This window comes from Puntigrus tetrazona, chromosome 21 (assembly GCF_018831695.1).
Source record: "Puntigrus tetrazona isolate hp1 chromosome 21, ASM1883169v1, whole genome shotgun sequence".
Taxonomy (NCBI): Eukaryota; Metazoa; Chordata; class Actinopteri; order Cypriniformes; family Cyprinidae; genus Puntigrus; species Puntigrus tetrazona.
The window spans coordinates 9,673,080-9,687,544 of record NC_056719.1 but is presented as its reverse complement, the minus strand read 5'-3'; the positions used below and the strand labels follow the sequence as shown (position 1 = coordinate 9,687,544).

At 34.6% G+C, this 14,465-nt stretch overlaps 1 protein-coding gene across 8 annotated transcripts in view; it reads right to left on the bottom strand.

Annotated features, from left to right (window-relative positions):
- sez6b (seizure related 6 homolog b) overlaps nucleotides 1-14,465 on the bottom strand; it is a 169,500-nt gene that overhangs the window by 83,321 nt on the left and 71,714 nt on the right. The window contains exon 1 of one of the 8 annotated variants that reach the window (XM_043221531.1): nucleotides 679-815. The exons of the other annotated variants lie outside the window; for them this stretch is intronic. The gene's annotated coding sequence lies outside the window, so the exon portion shown is untranslated. Of the gene's footprint in view, nucleotides 1-678; nucleotides 816-14,465 lie in introns of those variants that run through there. 8 annotated transcript variants of the gene reach the window in all.

Sequence of the window (14,465 nt, the reverse complement as noted above, 5' to 3'; positions counted from 1 at the left end):
TGACGTGTAACAGACGGACAGTTTTCTGTGACGTCTTTCCCAACACCACCACCCAACAATTCTTTACTCAGTTTTTGCTTGCAACTGTTTGCATTGATTAAAGTATAACAGTTCCTTGGAAGGGATGTTTCTCCATCCCAGCCCTAAGTGAGTTTTGATAACAGCTCAGTAAGGAGACGTTGCAGGCACCGTGCTTTAAGAGAACGAAACAGATGGTGAGAAAAAGGCGACGGAGAGACAGATACAGAGAGAAAACACACACCGCAAGCCACAAGGCATCTACTGAAATCTGTAAAAAAAAAAAAAAAAGAAAACGACTGCGAGGCAAAGCACTCCCCTCTCTATTGTGTACAGCTAGCATCAATAATGCACCAGGGAAACTAACACAGCACCTCCCTCACAGCTATACGTCTGCTTCAGCTCCCTGCGCCTCCACTGTGGCCCCCGCTCAGCAAAAAAAAAACCTTCAGGAAGGAGCGCGCTGCCAACTCGAAGTTATGAGAAAGAAAACAAGAGGGAAAAACAAATCAAACTTCACTTCTGCCATAGGAAGTAACTAGCAAAGGCTTTCCTAACACATCTGACATCAGTCGTTTAAGTCGAGCTGCTTGATTTAGCAGGAAGTGGCGAATAAATCAAATTGCTTAAATGACTCATCACATCGCTCTATTCATCTACCTTCTCAGCCAAGGTTTCTTCGTCTTCTTCAAATTAACAGTCACGCCGTCCTTTTCTTTTATTGTCTTCCGTCTCTAGCGCTCTCCACCTCCTTCTTTCAGCCAAAGTCACTCCAAGTCAGAGAGACACAAAGGCCGACTGAGTGATGGAGAACCGCCTCAAGAGGCACTTTGATGTTTATCATTGAGCTTTTCAAAGACTGTAACTAAAAATGGGGCTTATCTCGAACAGACCGCGGAATCCAAAATAAACGGAGCTGATTACATTTCCGAGCATTTTTATTCACTGGAGAAACGGCTCGTGGAAAGGCCTAAAAACACTATTTGTTCCATAATTTTTTCGTCTGAAAAAATAAAGATTGGTTCTACAGGTGATTCTTTTAACCCAATTTTTATAGGTCAGAATAAAACTAAGCATTCTGATTCCATTTATCCAAGCGTTCCAAACAACTCATTCAGAACACAAAGACAGTGATAACAAAATGCTTTTCAGAGCACCAAAAGCTATCTAAAATCAGTTGGAATGGTGGTCACAACCCCTTTTTACTTGCATAATATGACATATTTCCAAGTGAAACAGGATATTAAACAAGATATTAAAGTGGAAATGAGGGAAAAGTGAGTGTTTCGTACCTAAACAGAAAAGACTGAATGAGAATTTGTTAAAACAAAGCTTAAATTAAGCTATTAGGTTATTGATTAAGAGTTACATGGGTTAGGAAAAGCAAGTTATTGCAATTTGATTAATGAAGCACTTACAATTGATGTAAGCTGGGTCATTTGTAAACGATAATGTAGTCAATAGATGTAAACAAGATGTGTGTTAACATTTAGTCTAATTTGGTGTCTGTAAGATTTCGTTTTTAATAAGTCTGTAAAACTGTTCGTTTGTAATGCATTTTAATATGTAATTTAATGTTATGAATTTTCAGCAGCCATTACTCCAGTTTTTAGTATCATTCGACATCAATGTTGGAGTACTGCTCAGTTTTTATTTCTGAATTTATATTTAATTTTCAGGATTCTTTATTCAAATGAAAACATTCAAGTGAACAAAGTAAAAAAACAATTTTTTATTTACTTTACTTTTTTAAGTATTCGTGTGTAAATTAAAAAGAAAAGCCGTACAGCAGTAGTTTATGTCCATGTACAACTTTATTTTTATGCTGCCATAAACTAAACCTGTTCAAACAATTATGCTATAATCATGTTAAAATTATTCTTATTTAGTAGCTGCCCATCTCAAATAATACACAAGTGTAAAGTGTAAAAATATAAGCTTTTAAATCACCTTAAAATAGCCTCCATTTGTTGTTTTAATGTAAATGTCTTTATTTATGATGGTAGTCAACATTATTGATTAATTTTGACCTGTATTGAACTTGAAATATTCTTTTAAGAAGTGCAACTCCCTAATCCAAATGTGACAACTGCACACATCTGCTTACACACACACACACACACACACACACACACACACACACACACACACACTCTCTTTTTATCCCCAGAGGAAACTTGAAAGAATGTCACTTCAGTTATGATGAGCCCTTTCAGAGAGCATGAAGGAAATTAAGGGGAGAAGTGAGATGAGGTGGCTACATCACCCCCTAAATTGATTTTCTTTGATTCGTGTCTTCCCCACTCACAGTTCAACACTTACACTCCACACACACAAGGCTTCATAATTAATCTATTTGGATGGCAGAGAGCTGCTCACAGACTCCAATTATATGGAGAGTGAGAGAGAAAGAGAGAGATTCAGAGGTGAGTAATGGCTTCTGCAACACACTATATTGTCATAACATACACAAACTGCATTTTTAACTCTTAAATGCATACATGGTACTAAAGTGTTGTTAAAGCTAGAGTCCTTAACTTTTTGTGTTAATAAATGTATAAAATAAGCGATTACACTATAAATCCATTTTCCAAACCATGTTTTTATTTATGTGTTTACATTCAGGCTATTTAGATGTCTGATGAAAATCTTAAAAAAGGTTTCCTTGCCAACTAAATAAAATAAGTAAGCTAAATTGCTAAAATAACTAAAGCATTTATATACATCTTATATATGAATTTGTGTGGGTGTGTATTTATAAAGACAAATTATGTATATTATATATATTATATATAAATTATATTGTGTGTATGTGTATAAAAATACGAACGCAAATGAATAAAATTAAATGTGAAAATATAAAGAGAGTAATTTAAAGACCATAATAAAAGCACTGTTCTGTGATCTTTTTTTTAAGTAACCAAATTACAAATGAACACTGTATAATTTAAAGTAATAGTATGTACACAATTCTATAATAACACTACATAAAAAATAGAAACATAATCATAAGATATAGACTTATATATAAAACCCCCCCAAAAAACCTAAAATAAAACCTAATGATTGTGCCGAGTACAGTTCACCCAAAAATTCACCAAAAACATTCTTAAAGAATATATATTTTAGCATTTTGTCATAGATTTTAGTATTTCAAATAATATAGGTGGGTAATAAATAACAGACTGCAATTTTTGTTTTTAATTTCTTAGTTCTGGGGCATTCCAGCTAACTGATTCTTGCTGTCCAGTTATAAACATCACCTGATATTGTTATAATGATATAACAGTTCATGATTCAGGTTTCTTAAAGCAAACCTATATCTGCTTGTACACAGCTCCATCATTTGCACAAGGTCTAAGAAAACAAGGAAAGAGGGACACTATAGAAACAGCACACACCATAAAACACATTGGCGTTCTCAAATAATGCCAGTAAAGGATGCATCCAGAGACACACTCTCAGACATTTTAATCTAGTAAAGTAAACAATGACGATGTGAAGCGTTTTTAGTGCAGCAGCAGCCCGACAAATCCTGCAGCATTGCTCTGACACATTCCAACACCCTTCATTATCTTCAACCCCGTCACACATAATTCAAAGGCTCTTTGAAACTTCAAGCTGGGAGAGAAAGCGTTCTCTTTCAGCCCTATTCTGTCACAACAGAGAGCAATCCAAGTTACTAGGAAAAGCATACTGAGTTGGTTTGACATCTTTCACAATTCATCAGAGATAACAAAGGCAATTTGCAGTACCTGCAAAACACAAAGAAGACGCGCAGTCTCCGAACGCAAATAAAATATGATGATAAAGTAATCAGAGCATTAAAAGGTCTAAGAAAACATCCTCTGCTACAGTCTACCGGGGGCCTGATTTCAGCGAAGACTAGCAAGGTGAAAAACACTTCCCTACACTCAGCTGGGTATGTTGTGTTTACTTCGGTCGGGATTGTGATTGCTCCAGTCGTTTACATCAGATTGCTTCACAATTGTGATGAAACAAGCAGTTATTTTTAAACAGCTCTCATCGCTACCTAAAGAAAGACCTATTGTGAACTGAAAAATGCAGTAAAGGTTTTTGTTGAGGGTTGAAAGTAATGGTGATTGCTGTGGCACTCCAGTAACTTTGAGTGTATGTGAATGGCTCTAATCTTGAAGCTCTCTTTACGGTGTGCAAGTAAAACAAGCACAACATTTTTTCCATGTTACACAGAGAAATTTGATTGTGCACATTCTGTACGTTCTGTGTACTGTATGTTGAAGACTATACCAGAACACTGATTTTAAGAATGCAGCAATATCATTTGATTGTCACAAGGAGAACTAATTCATGCTATCATTTTAATTGTAAATGTTGGGTTAATGATTGGTTAAAAATCAGTTGCTAATTAAAAATATGTAACCAAAATAAATAATTGTAGTTTATTCCCACAAATATAATTTTATTAAATTTTATTAAAAACAAAGAATTAATATAAATAATGCAAAATATTATTTCTTAATTATATTTAGATAAAATTATATATACCAAAATAAGTAACACTGTGTCTGTTTGATACACAAATATTACTACTACTACTACTAAATAAATATATATTTTATATAGCTAAAAAAACATGTTTTTAATAAATTATAATTGAAACATAATTGTAAAATTATATTTTGTCACAAATATAACAAAATAAATTAACATTGTGATTCAGCATAGCATAACACATATTTATAACTTATAACACTTAGAACTAATAATGAATCATTTCAGGTATTAAATTGCAATAAATTAACTTAAATGGACAGCCTTATCATAAATGCGCCTGTGACAAATCTCTGCATGACCTATATCTTCATTTGTTATTTAAAGTCACAGACACCACTAAACTGACAACTGCTCCCCTCTTTACTGTCATTTTCCCTTGTGACTTCTGGAGATATCTGATGGTTGACCTGTGTACTAGATCTGAAGTCAAAGGCTGTGCCCCCTGCTAGACACAGCAGCGCAGGTGCATCTAGTCCTCTCTACCCGTTCTTTCTTCCATTCTGCACACCACAGTGGAAAGGTCACTCTCACATCTCCATAATGACCAGAGACAAAGAACAAGCAGGGCGGATCAATGCAAGGACACCTGCTATCAGTGGCTGCTTATCGACCGGCAGCCAAGAGGAGCCAGTGATGCACTCAGGCAGGCATCACCTACTCTGTCCCACCGGAGCAAAAGAGAGAAAGACAGAGAGAGATAGAGCACTACCCAGCCAATGTATCGATCGCTCTCCCTTTGCCATGTGTAAAGACAATCAACAAACCAGAGCAAAAGAGTCAATGTATAAAGTGACAAACAGTGTTAAGTAGGAACACACAACTTCTATAATTAACACAATAGTGTCAGTCCATGCTGATTTTTTTTACTTACTCCTCTACTTGAATGTTTATCAATTTTCGCCCTGAGTTATGCAGCACAGTAGTGTTGCTTTACGACTTGGCTCACGGAGTAAAATCTAGCTTGTTATTAATTAAAAGGGCTATTACATTAGTTGCTAATATTTATTAATAAGGTGCATAACATGAACTAAGAATGAACAATAGCCTACTTCTACAGCATTTATTAATTTTAGATAATATTAGTCTTAACATTTACTAATGCATTCTAAATATCAAAAGGGTTATGAAAGGTTCATGTTTTGGTTTTGGAAGTCCACAATAACAGGTTGATGAGCAAAAAAACGCTTATATTTTCTTATAATATGCATTTATTTTTACCTTACTTGCTCAATGACTCCCAAAGGATTTGCTTAAAGGTGTCATATGATGCGTTTTTAGGTTTTCCATTCTCTTTGGAGTGTAACAAGCTGTTAGTGTATAGATAATATCCCTGAAGTTGCCAAGACTAAAGTCTCAAAACCAAAGAGGCATTGTTTATAAAAGTTATGACCGATTCATTAACCTGACAGAGTAATCTATGCTGGCTGTTCACAGACTATGAAATGGGTCGATTCTAACTCTGCAAGGAGCTTTCGATTCACAACCTTTAAGTGAGTTTGTTTTTTTAATTAAAATAATTATCTGCTTTTTACTGTTCAAATGCAGGTTTTGAGCAGTAATTGTTAGTGTTTGTTGTTTGTAATTTTTCCGATCACAAAAGCATTTAAGCAAAAGTAATTATGTCTCCACTGGATGTTAACAAATGCCTCGTTGTAATGTGTTTTATTGTTTTTGTGTCATAGAGCCAGGACACAGCATCAAGTTATGATAAGGGACGTAAAATTTCCGCCAAATGCTGGTTTTATTTGGCCAATTACAACACGCTGTATAGCTGGCCAATAAGAGCACACCTCACTTTTCAGAAGGCGTGGCTTAGAGGAGAAAAGGTAATGTACAGTATGTCGAAAATAATGTGCTTTTTGAAACTTAACCCATATAAACACGTTTTAATTGCCTCTATAGATTGTATTTGTTAGTTTATAGTCCACACACACACACATATTCACATTCATATTCCTATTCAACAGGTTTCCTGTTTTTTATGATAGAAGCATATGCATTTGTTCCTTGTTCATGTTGGACCGAACAGCTACTTAGACGTTTTTCTTGCAGAGGGTTGTGCTCCTCGATCAAATTGTTTAGCATCCTGTAAACACTCTGCTTTTTGTCTCCATCAAAGTTATAATCTTACGTCTTGGCACAAGCATGGCTGTGATACAATAAACAGGATCTGATTCAATGCTCGGTCATCGCTTACAAGAGTCTTTTCAGAACAACTCCATTGTCAGCTTAACCTTCTCAGCAGAAACCTCAGGGCAATGATTGATGGAAATGCTCCGTCTGCTAATGCTACAGATGCACTCTACTTCCTTGTTTGATCTTCAAATGGAGAGAGAAAAGAAATTATGTTCTTCATTAAACCCCTTCGGTGGGCACTGAATGTCACGGGCTGATCATAATCTGTAGAGTAAAGCGTGTACTCATGTTTGCTTTGAGAGGCTTTTCAGCACACAAAACATGCTGTTCTACCTTGCTGTGACATCTTGCTGTAGCATTATTGGTGGCAATCCCAGATGAATGTAGAAATGGCTGCAAAGAGTAATAGAGCGTGCTGTTCAGGGCTCTTTTCGGATGCAAAAATTAAGCTTTAGGGCTGAAAGTTTTTACCATGTTTATACCCTTTTTGTTATAAATAATACACTGATTATATATATATATATATATATATATATATATATATATATATATATATATATATATATATATAATATTAATACTTTTGATTTAACACATTTCTCTCAAATATTGTTCACAGATCTGTCTAAATCTGTGTTAGTGAGCACTTATCCTTTGCCAAGTCCTGAGGGGGTCGAAAATCCATCAGTATCTGGTGTATCCACCTTTTTCCTGATACAATTTATACATATTTATTATATATACTAGTGCTGTCAAATTATAAACCACGATTAATACACACACACATACTTATTTAAGACATATATATTATATATTATTTTTAAATTAATTATTTTAAACGAATATGAAAAAATACATGTAAATATATTAGTAAAATGTATACTGTATGTGTGTGTATTTATATATATATATATATATATATATATATATATATATATATATATATATATATATATATATATATATATATAAAGAAGCTAAGATACATTTTTTGCAACCGCTTACCTTTTAATACAGTGATTCATTATGTTTTTATCTTGTAAATATGTATTATTATTTGAAATACATTTGGCACTCATTTTTAATGCTTTAATGCGATTGTTTTAATGATTACTTGCTGAACAAAATTATAAATTTGTAAGGTTACATTAATTAGCTCAACTGTTTGGACAGTAGTGTTTACTAAACCTTATTAAAAACTAATATAAAATGCAATTATGTATAATTGAAAGTGTCACAAAAGTTATTGAAACTAAAGACAAATATTTTATACAGTTATATACAAATAATATATCGGTGCATTAAATGTTTTTACCTAAATCTGTAATTGTTTAAATTATTTTTATTGTGTGTACTTATGTGTACTTATTGTTATGTATGTCTTTCAGGAGAAATTCATTTAATTGAAAATAAGAATCTGTTCTTAATGACTTGCCTGGTTACATAAAGGTTGAATGAAAAATTAGAAAAAAAGTTAATTTCTATTAAATCTAACCACTACCAGTGCAGTTGATTTTGCGTTCAAAGTGCAGAGAAACACATGACTCTATTAAAAACTGTCCAATTCTTACCTTCTTCATAGTCATTATAAATTCATCAAGAAACATGAAACACTTCTCACAAGTATCAACCCAGAGTGCACATATCTAATAGCCTAATATTGCAACTGATGCAACAGAGGAACGGGATATAAAATATCAGCATCAGACATCATTTTGAGGTATAAGACCTCAATATGTCAAATTTCTGAACATGGCAGTTTTGAACGGATCATGGTAAAATTTTGATGTGCTGCCTAAATAGGAATAAACAAACTGTCAGAGAGTCGAGGAGTCTGGCTGAGCTCACTGACCTGATAAAACCCCAAACCAAAAGTGTCCTGACTGCCGCATGTTCGTGCACAAGCTTCAGTCAATGGGCATTTTTAGCTTACAAGTCAAACAGCTCGGTGTGAGAAAGCTCAAAGGGAAAAGAGATTCCATCCGGAGCCAGTGACAGAGCGGCTGGGTCAGACCGGGGAAAAGACGGAAAACTGGATTTGCTCTGCTGGGGCATAATATAAAAATTAAGCCCTTTAGAGGCAGTCATAAGGGTCTATGAAGGGTTTGCATGAGCTGATGTAGGAACTTAAGAATGTACCATCTATAACTAATTTATATGTTTAATGCGCATAACATTTTAAAAATGATTTAAATTACAAATAAAACCAAAATACACTTTCAGGTTTTCTACTTCAAATTTGTATCTTTAATTGAATGCATGGCTTGCAGTTTAATTGCAATTGTTTTTCAATTTTGTTTTTCAGTCTACCGTAACAATAAGAACAATAAGTCACAATAGAGATTTATGTTCTAACAATACAAGTCTTTATTATCACTTTTTATTTATTTGACACATCCTTGCTGTGCAAAAGTATAATTTTTCAAAGAAAAAAAAATATACTGACCCCAAACTTTTGAAAAGAAGTGTATAGATTTCCTTTGAATAAATGCTTTTCAACCTTGTATTCAACAAACAATCCTGATTGACTAAAAACAAGAAGAACGTGCTTATATGATTTTATTCTTTAGTTTAGCCAAAAACGTACTCATTAAAAAAATATACATAATATAAATTATACATAGTACAAATTATATAATATTCCCATATTATACAATATGCCTTGATGAGCATATGGGAATTCCTTAAAAATATATTAAAAAAGAAAAATTAATTATCCAAAACTTTTGGAACAGCATGAGAACTTTCACGGTTATTGCTTAAAAATGTCATGTTTAGTTCAATGTGTAACTTGACATCTATTAAATTGCTTGTAAAGATAATTAGCTATTTCTGAGTGAATTAGTTTCTTTTTCTGTGTGTGTTCTGAAACACTTTTCAGATCAACGAGTTACTGCACATTACCAAACATGCCTGTTCTTCACAACAGAAATGAAGTCCTTGTGTTCTACTTTGATGCTAAACATCCTAGTTAAACAATAAAACCGCCCTATTTGCACTTCCTGACCAGTCAAAGGATGTGCATTAAAACAATAAACAAAAACAGCAGTGATTAATGGCCCCCTTTCTAACCAATTAGCAGCCCCCAAACAAATCACTTTCCTCACCCCCATTCACTCAGCTCTTTGCACCCAGGAGAGTTTCGTTCCAATTTATTTAGACCCTTCCTGGAATACAGGTCTTTGTGTTCCTGCTTAAAAACTGCCTTTTGTTTGGATGCAGAAAACATTCACCCTTGAGCAACAGATTAGCAGTGCTGGCTCTTTGTGAGGCTGTACAAAGCCAGAGCAATTAAGGCTCTTCTTCCCCTTAACAAGCTTTAATCCAGACATGCTTTCATTTCATTTCATCTTTCTCTAGCGGTGCCAGCAAGACTGAGAGATGCTCCCCTGTGCTTCATATACAGTGCCAATCGGCAGCCGCTGCTCTCAGAGCCTAATCCGTGTCATCTGTGTGCTGAAGAATACTGCGTTTCATTAAACCGAGACATCTGATGCACTGAAGTTCTACCACAGAAACTGTCATGGTTATTACATGCTTTACAGTCTATGCTATGGCTTTATCTTAAAATACATGATTTATGGGGTGCATCTAGGGTATAAAATCAAAATCGTTGCGCATCCGAACAATATTTTGACTAATGAATATTGCATATTCCCAGAGATTCCCCAGGTTTGCTTTCATATGTTTGCATAAAATATTTAATAAATGCAAAACCTTAGTTTGTACTGTATTATAGCAATAACCAAATTATAAGAATTCAGTTTCCAGCCTAATTAGAATTGCTCCTTTTGAAGAATTAACCATAATTGTACAACATGATACTTTTCTTGGCGAATATACATTCAACTGACAATAAAAAAAAAAGAAAAAAAATGTTATCTAAGATTTATATTGCAAATGAACGATATTCTTTTAAAAATTATATTCTATTCATTAAGCAGTGATCATAAAAATAAACATTTAGGTTTTTGGGGGTTTGGGGGTAATAGCAGAAATGAATTACATTTGAAAATATATTAAAATACAAAACAGATTAATGTAATATTTAAAAATATTACTGTATTTTTTTATTAATGATATGCAGCCTTGTTGTCAAAATCTATACTAAAACAAATCTTACCAAACCCAAACTTATGAACATTTGTAGTGCATGAAGCAAATAAATAAACAATCACAGCTATGCTATGTCAACAATTCAAATTAATAAGTCTCATTAATATGCATCTTAGAGGAAACATGCGAGAAAATATTTATACTTATAAAATGTTAATGAGTTATGAAAAAAGACCAAACGTCTCTGGGTTTACAGGTTGTTGCATTAACTTGCAAAACTAAGTCAGCTGTACAAATTATTTCAGCAATTATACTAAAAAGAAAAATAAGTAAAAAGCCAGTGAACTCATCCAGAGGCATACTACGGCTTAGGCATGATTCATGAAGTGCTTTTAAAAGAACTTAAACATCTCGTCAACAACATCTACATATTAGTTTTATATACTTTAGACCATGTTTTTAAATTGCAGCCAGTGTCAAAGATCACAGCTCAGCCCTAACAATACCAACATTCTCTACATTCGTGCGCAGTAGGTTTCTACAATACACTAGCAGCATATCAATGGAGTGCTGGAACACTTTGCGATGGAAAACAGGCTAATCAGCCTCTTCAGGCAATACACAGGAGGAGACGTTGAATGACATTAGACTCTAATTTCCAACCGTCATTATCTCATTACTCTGAGAAGGCAAAACAGAAAAACATGATCCAATTTCTCTCCGATCCAGGGTTAAGAATGCACAATGCAGCACTATCGGCTCCCTAATAGTTCTTCTGCACTTTCTTAGGACTTTGTATCTGAGAGGTGAATTCGCTGAACAGCTTTAACACTTTTTTTTCCTTGAAACGTTTTCTCTCAGCTAATGCTGTAGATTATAAAGGTAAGCTCTGAATGTGTAAAATAAAATAATACAAAATAAAATAAAATATGGAACGACATACTGTAGCCCCTATGTACTTTACAGATACAATAATCAACATTTGCATTTATTGTGTAAAACTGGTATTATGTCAAAATGATGTAAAATTATTGTAAATCACATGACCACTGCAATTACAATATCACATTCATACGTTTAAACTTAAAAAAAAAATCTAATTATAAGAAAGAGCCCATAGGACTCATTTGTACATGAATGTTGTGGTTGTAGAGTATTTTGATTCACTATGAAGAGTCTTTTCTTTGTTAGTGAAACTAAATCAGTTGTGGTGCATGTTTCTGTTTTACTAAAAAGAATCAATTTAAAAGTTTTATTAGATTCATTTGTTTGTGAATCAGACCTCCCTGGTTTAAAAAAAAATCATTTGTACTTGAATCAAACTACATTGGTCATGGTTCCCAGATTCACTAAAAGAATCGTTTGGGTCATTAATCTACACTGGCCGAAATGTATGTTTTTCATAGTTGTTTGTTCACGAATCAAGCCTCACTAGTCTACAGTATAGGCCTATGTATGTGTACAAACTAGTTTAAAAGAGTCAAATGTTTGTGAATCAGGCAATTCTATCTACTATATTGGTAGATTAATAGTGGTATATTAAACAGAATGAATGATGGACCCTCAGTCTGTAAAGGTCAGCAACTCCCGCTTTAGTGAACCAGATACTAAAACAAATGCAGACAGATAATAAATGGCACTTTCTTAGCGAATTCCCCTCTGAATATGCTAAAACTGTTCATGGATGAAAACACACACGTCTGCGTAATTCCTCTCTCTTGTATTTTAGAGTGCAATTAAGCAAAAAGCACAATTCACAGCATCTATTACATGATGACTAATGAAAACTTCTATTCTGTCTTCTTTGGTTTGCACAGGTCTTTTGGATTTTGCCAGGTGGCTACTCTCTGCCACCTGACACCATGTTGCCTCAGTCAGCACGCTCATTTCCCTTCATTAACAGCTGCTAAAACAGCACTTTACACACCGTACACACACTGCTCATTCCAGCTCACTAGCACGGCTCTTCAGGGACTGACAAATAACTGCATCCTAATGGTTCCAATGTGCTCATTTCACATGACCTTTTGTTAATGCCAGGAAACCACCTCCTAAACGCACATTAGCATGATGCAAGTCGTCGCCACCGCTACCCTTCAAAGCCTGCCAAATATCTATCCCCACGGAATAGCTTTTACTTCTGCCGTTAATGAAGATGTCCTACTAAAAATCATCGTCTCAAGCAGGGTGCCGAAAAGGTAACAAAATGTAAAAATACTACAAAAGGGCCGCATCCTTTTGAAACCTAAAGCTGCCGCTAGCCTGCTAATTCAAACTTATCTATAATGAAGTTCTAACAAAACAGCTCCAGCTCTAAATGGACTATCAGCACATTCACAAACGCTGAACAATAGCGCAGTCGTATATATGCATCTGAATTTTGTCTGCAGATTGTCCTCTTCTTCCTCCGTTTCGGTCACAGTCCAGCGGCCAGGCCACAGAGATCAGCCATCCAACTCATATGGGTATCTTGTGCTTATGCTTCATTCATTGCCTCTGTAAAAGTTAATGAGTTTATTCAGAGAGGGCTGCCAAAACAGCATTTATGTTTTAATCAGGATTAACAGTGGCATGGGCTCCTGCACTGATTTTTTATTAATCGCTCTCTTTACACTTCATTACCTTCTCCCTGGCTTCCTCTCAGAAGCTAATTTCCCCTCCCAAACCCGCAACTACACAACAGAGATATTTGTTAGAGGGCTTGGGAGAGTATGGGGCTTTGGCCTTAAAAGCACATTTAGAAAAAAATCCATCTTCCTGAGTTTAAAGTTTAGCTTGCAGCCTCTCACTGTTTCAGAGTACAGCTTTGATTATATTTAAGCCCAAATTTAACAAAAACGTATGACAGATGACAGTTTTTGTATTCAAAGTGCATTTATGAAGATTTATCTAAAGTCAAAACATGCCATAGTTCTTCAAATGAGCATTTCATTTATGCAAACTCCATAAAATCTAGCAAAAACGTTGATAATTTATGCGCATATCAAGCCATTTAAGTTTTTGTAAACACGAAATTAATCATTTTTAACAGTTAGATGGAAACCCTCCAGAAGTCATTTGTACTTAAAATGCGACTATGTGAGTAAGAAAGAGCACTGGCCCAGATTCACGTCCATGATAAAAACAAAAATAAAGATTTGTTCTTGCGCGTCAAAGAAATTAACTGCACATATATATATTATTACGAAAATTTTGTCATTAATCTTACCCCATGTCATTTCAAACCTGTAAAATCTATGTTTGTCTTCTGAATACAATTTAAGGTATTTTGGAAGAAAACCAGTTGGCCTGTGACTGCCATATTGATGGCCAAGTAATGAACACTGTCAAGGTCCAGAAAAGCATGAAAGACATCGTCAGAATAATCCATCTGCCATCAGTAGTTCAACAGCAATATTATGAAGCTTTGAGAATACGTTTCGTACAGAAATGCAATTACTTTATATAACAATTTTGTCACCGAAGAGTCTCTATTGAGCCATTTTGGAGAGCATCTGCTGGACACAAACTGCATATGCTCTTTTGTGTCCGCTGCAACACAAGGATAGATTTTCTACATGTATTTACACTTTGATTTGAACGAAAACAGCCCATCCATGTGGTTGAAACCAATGTACAGTCTCCTAAATGGCGCTGTGACAACATTGTTATTTTTTTTTTGTTTCTGTACAACAGACTGATTCACAGCAAAAGGCTCATAAGGCCAACGGGAGTCACTC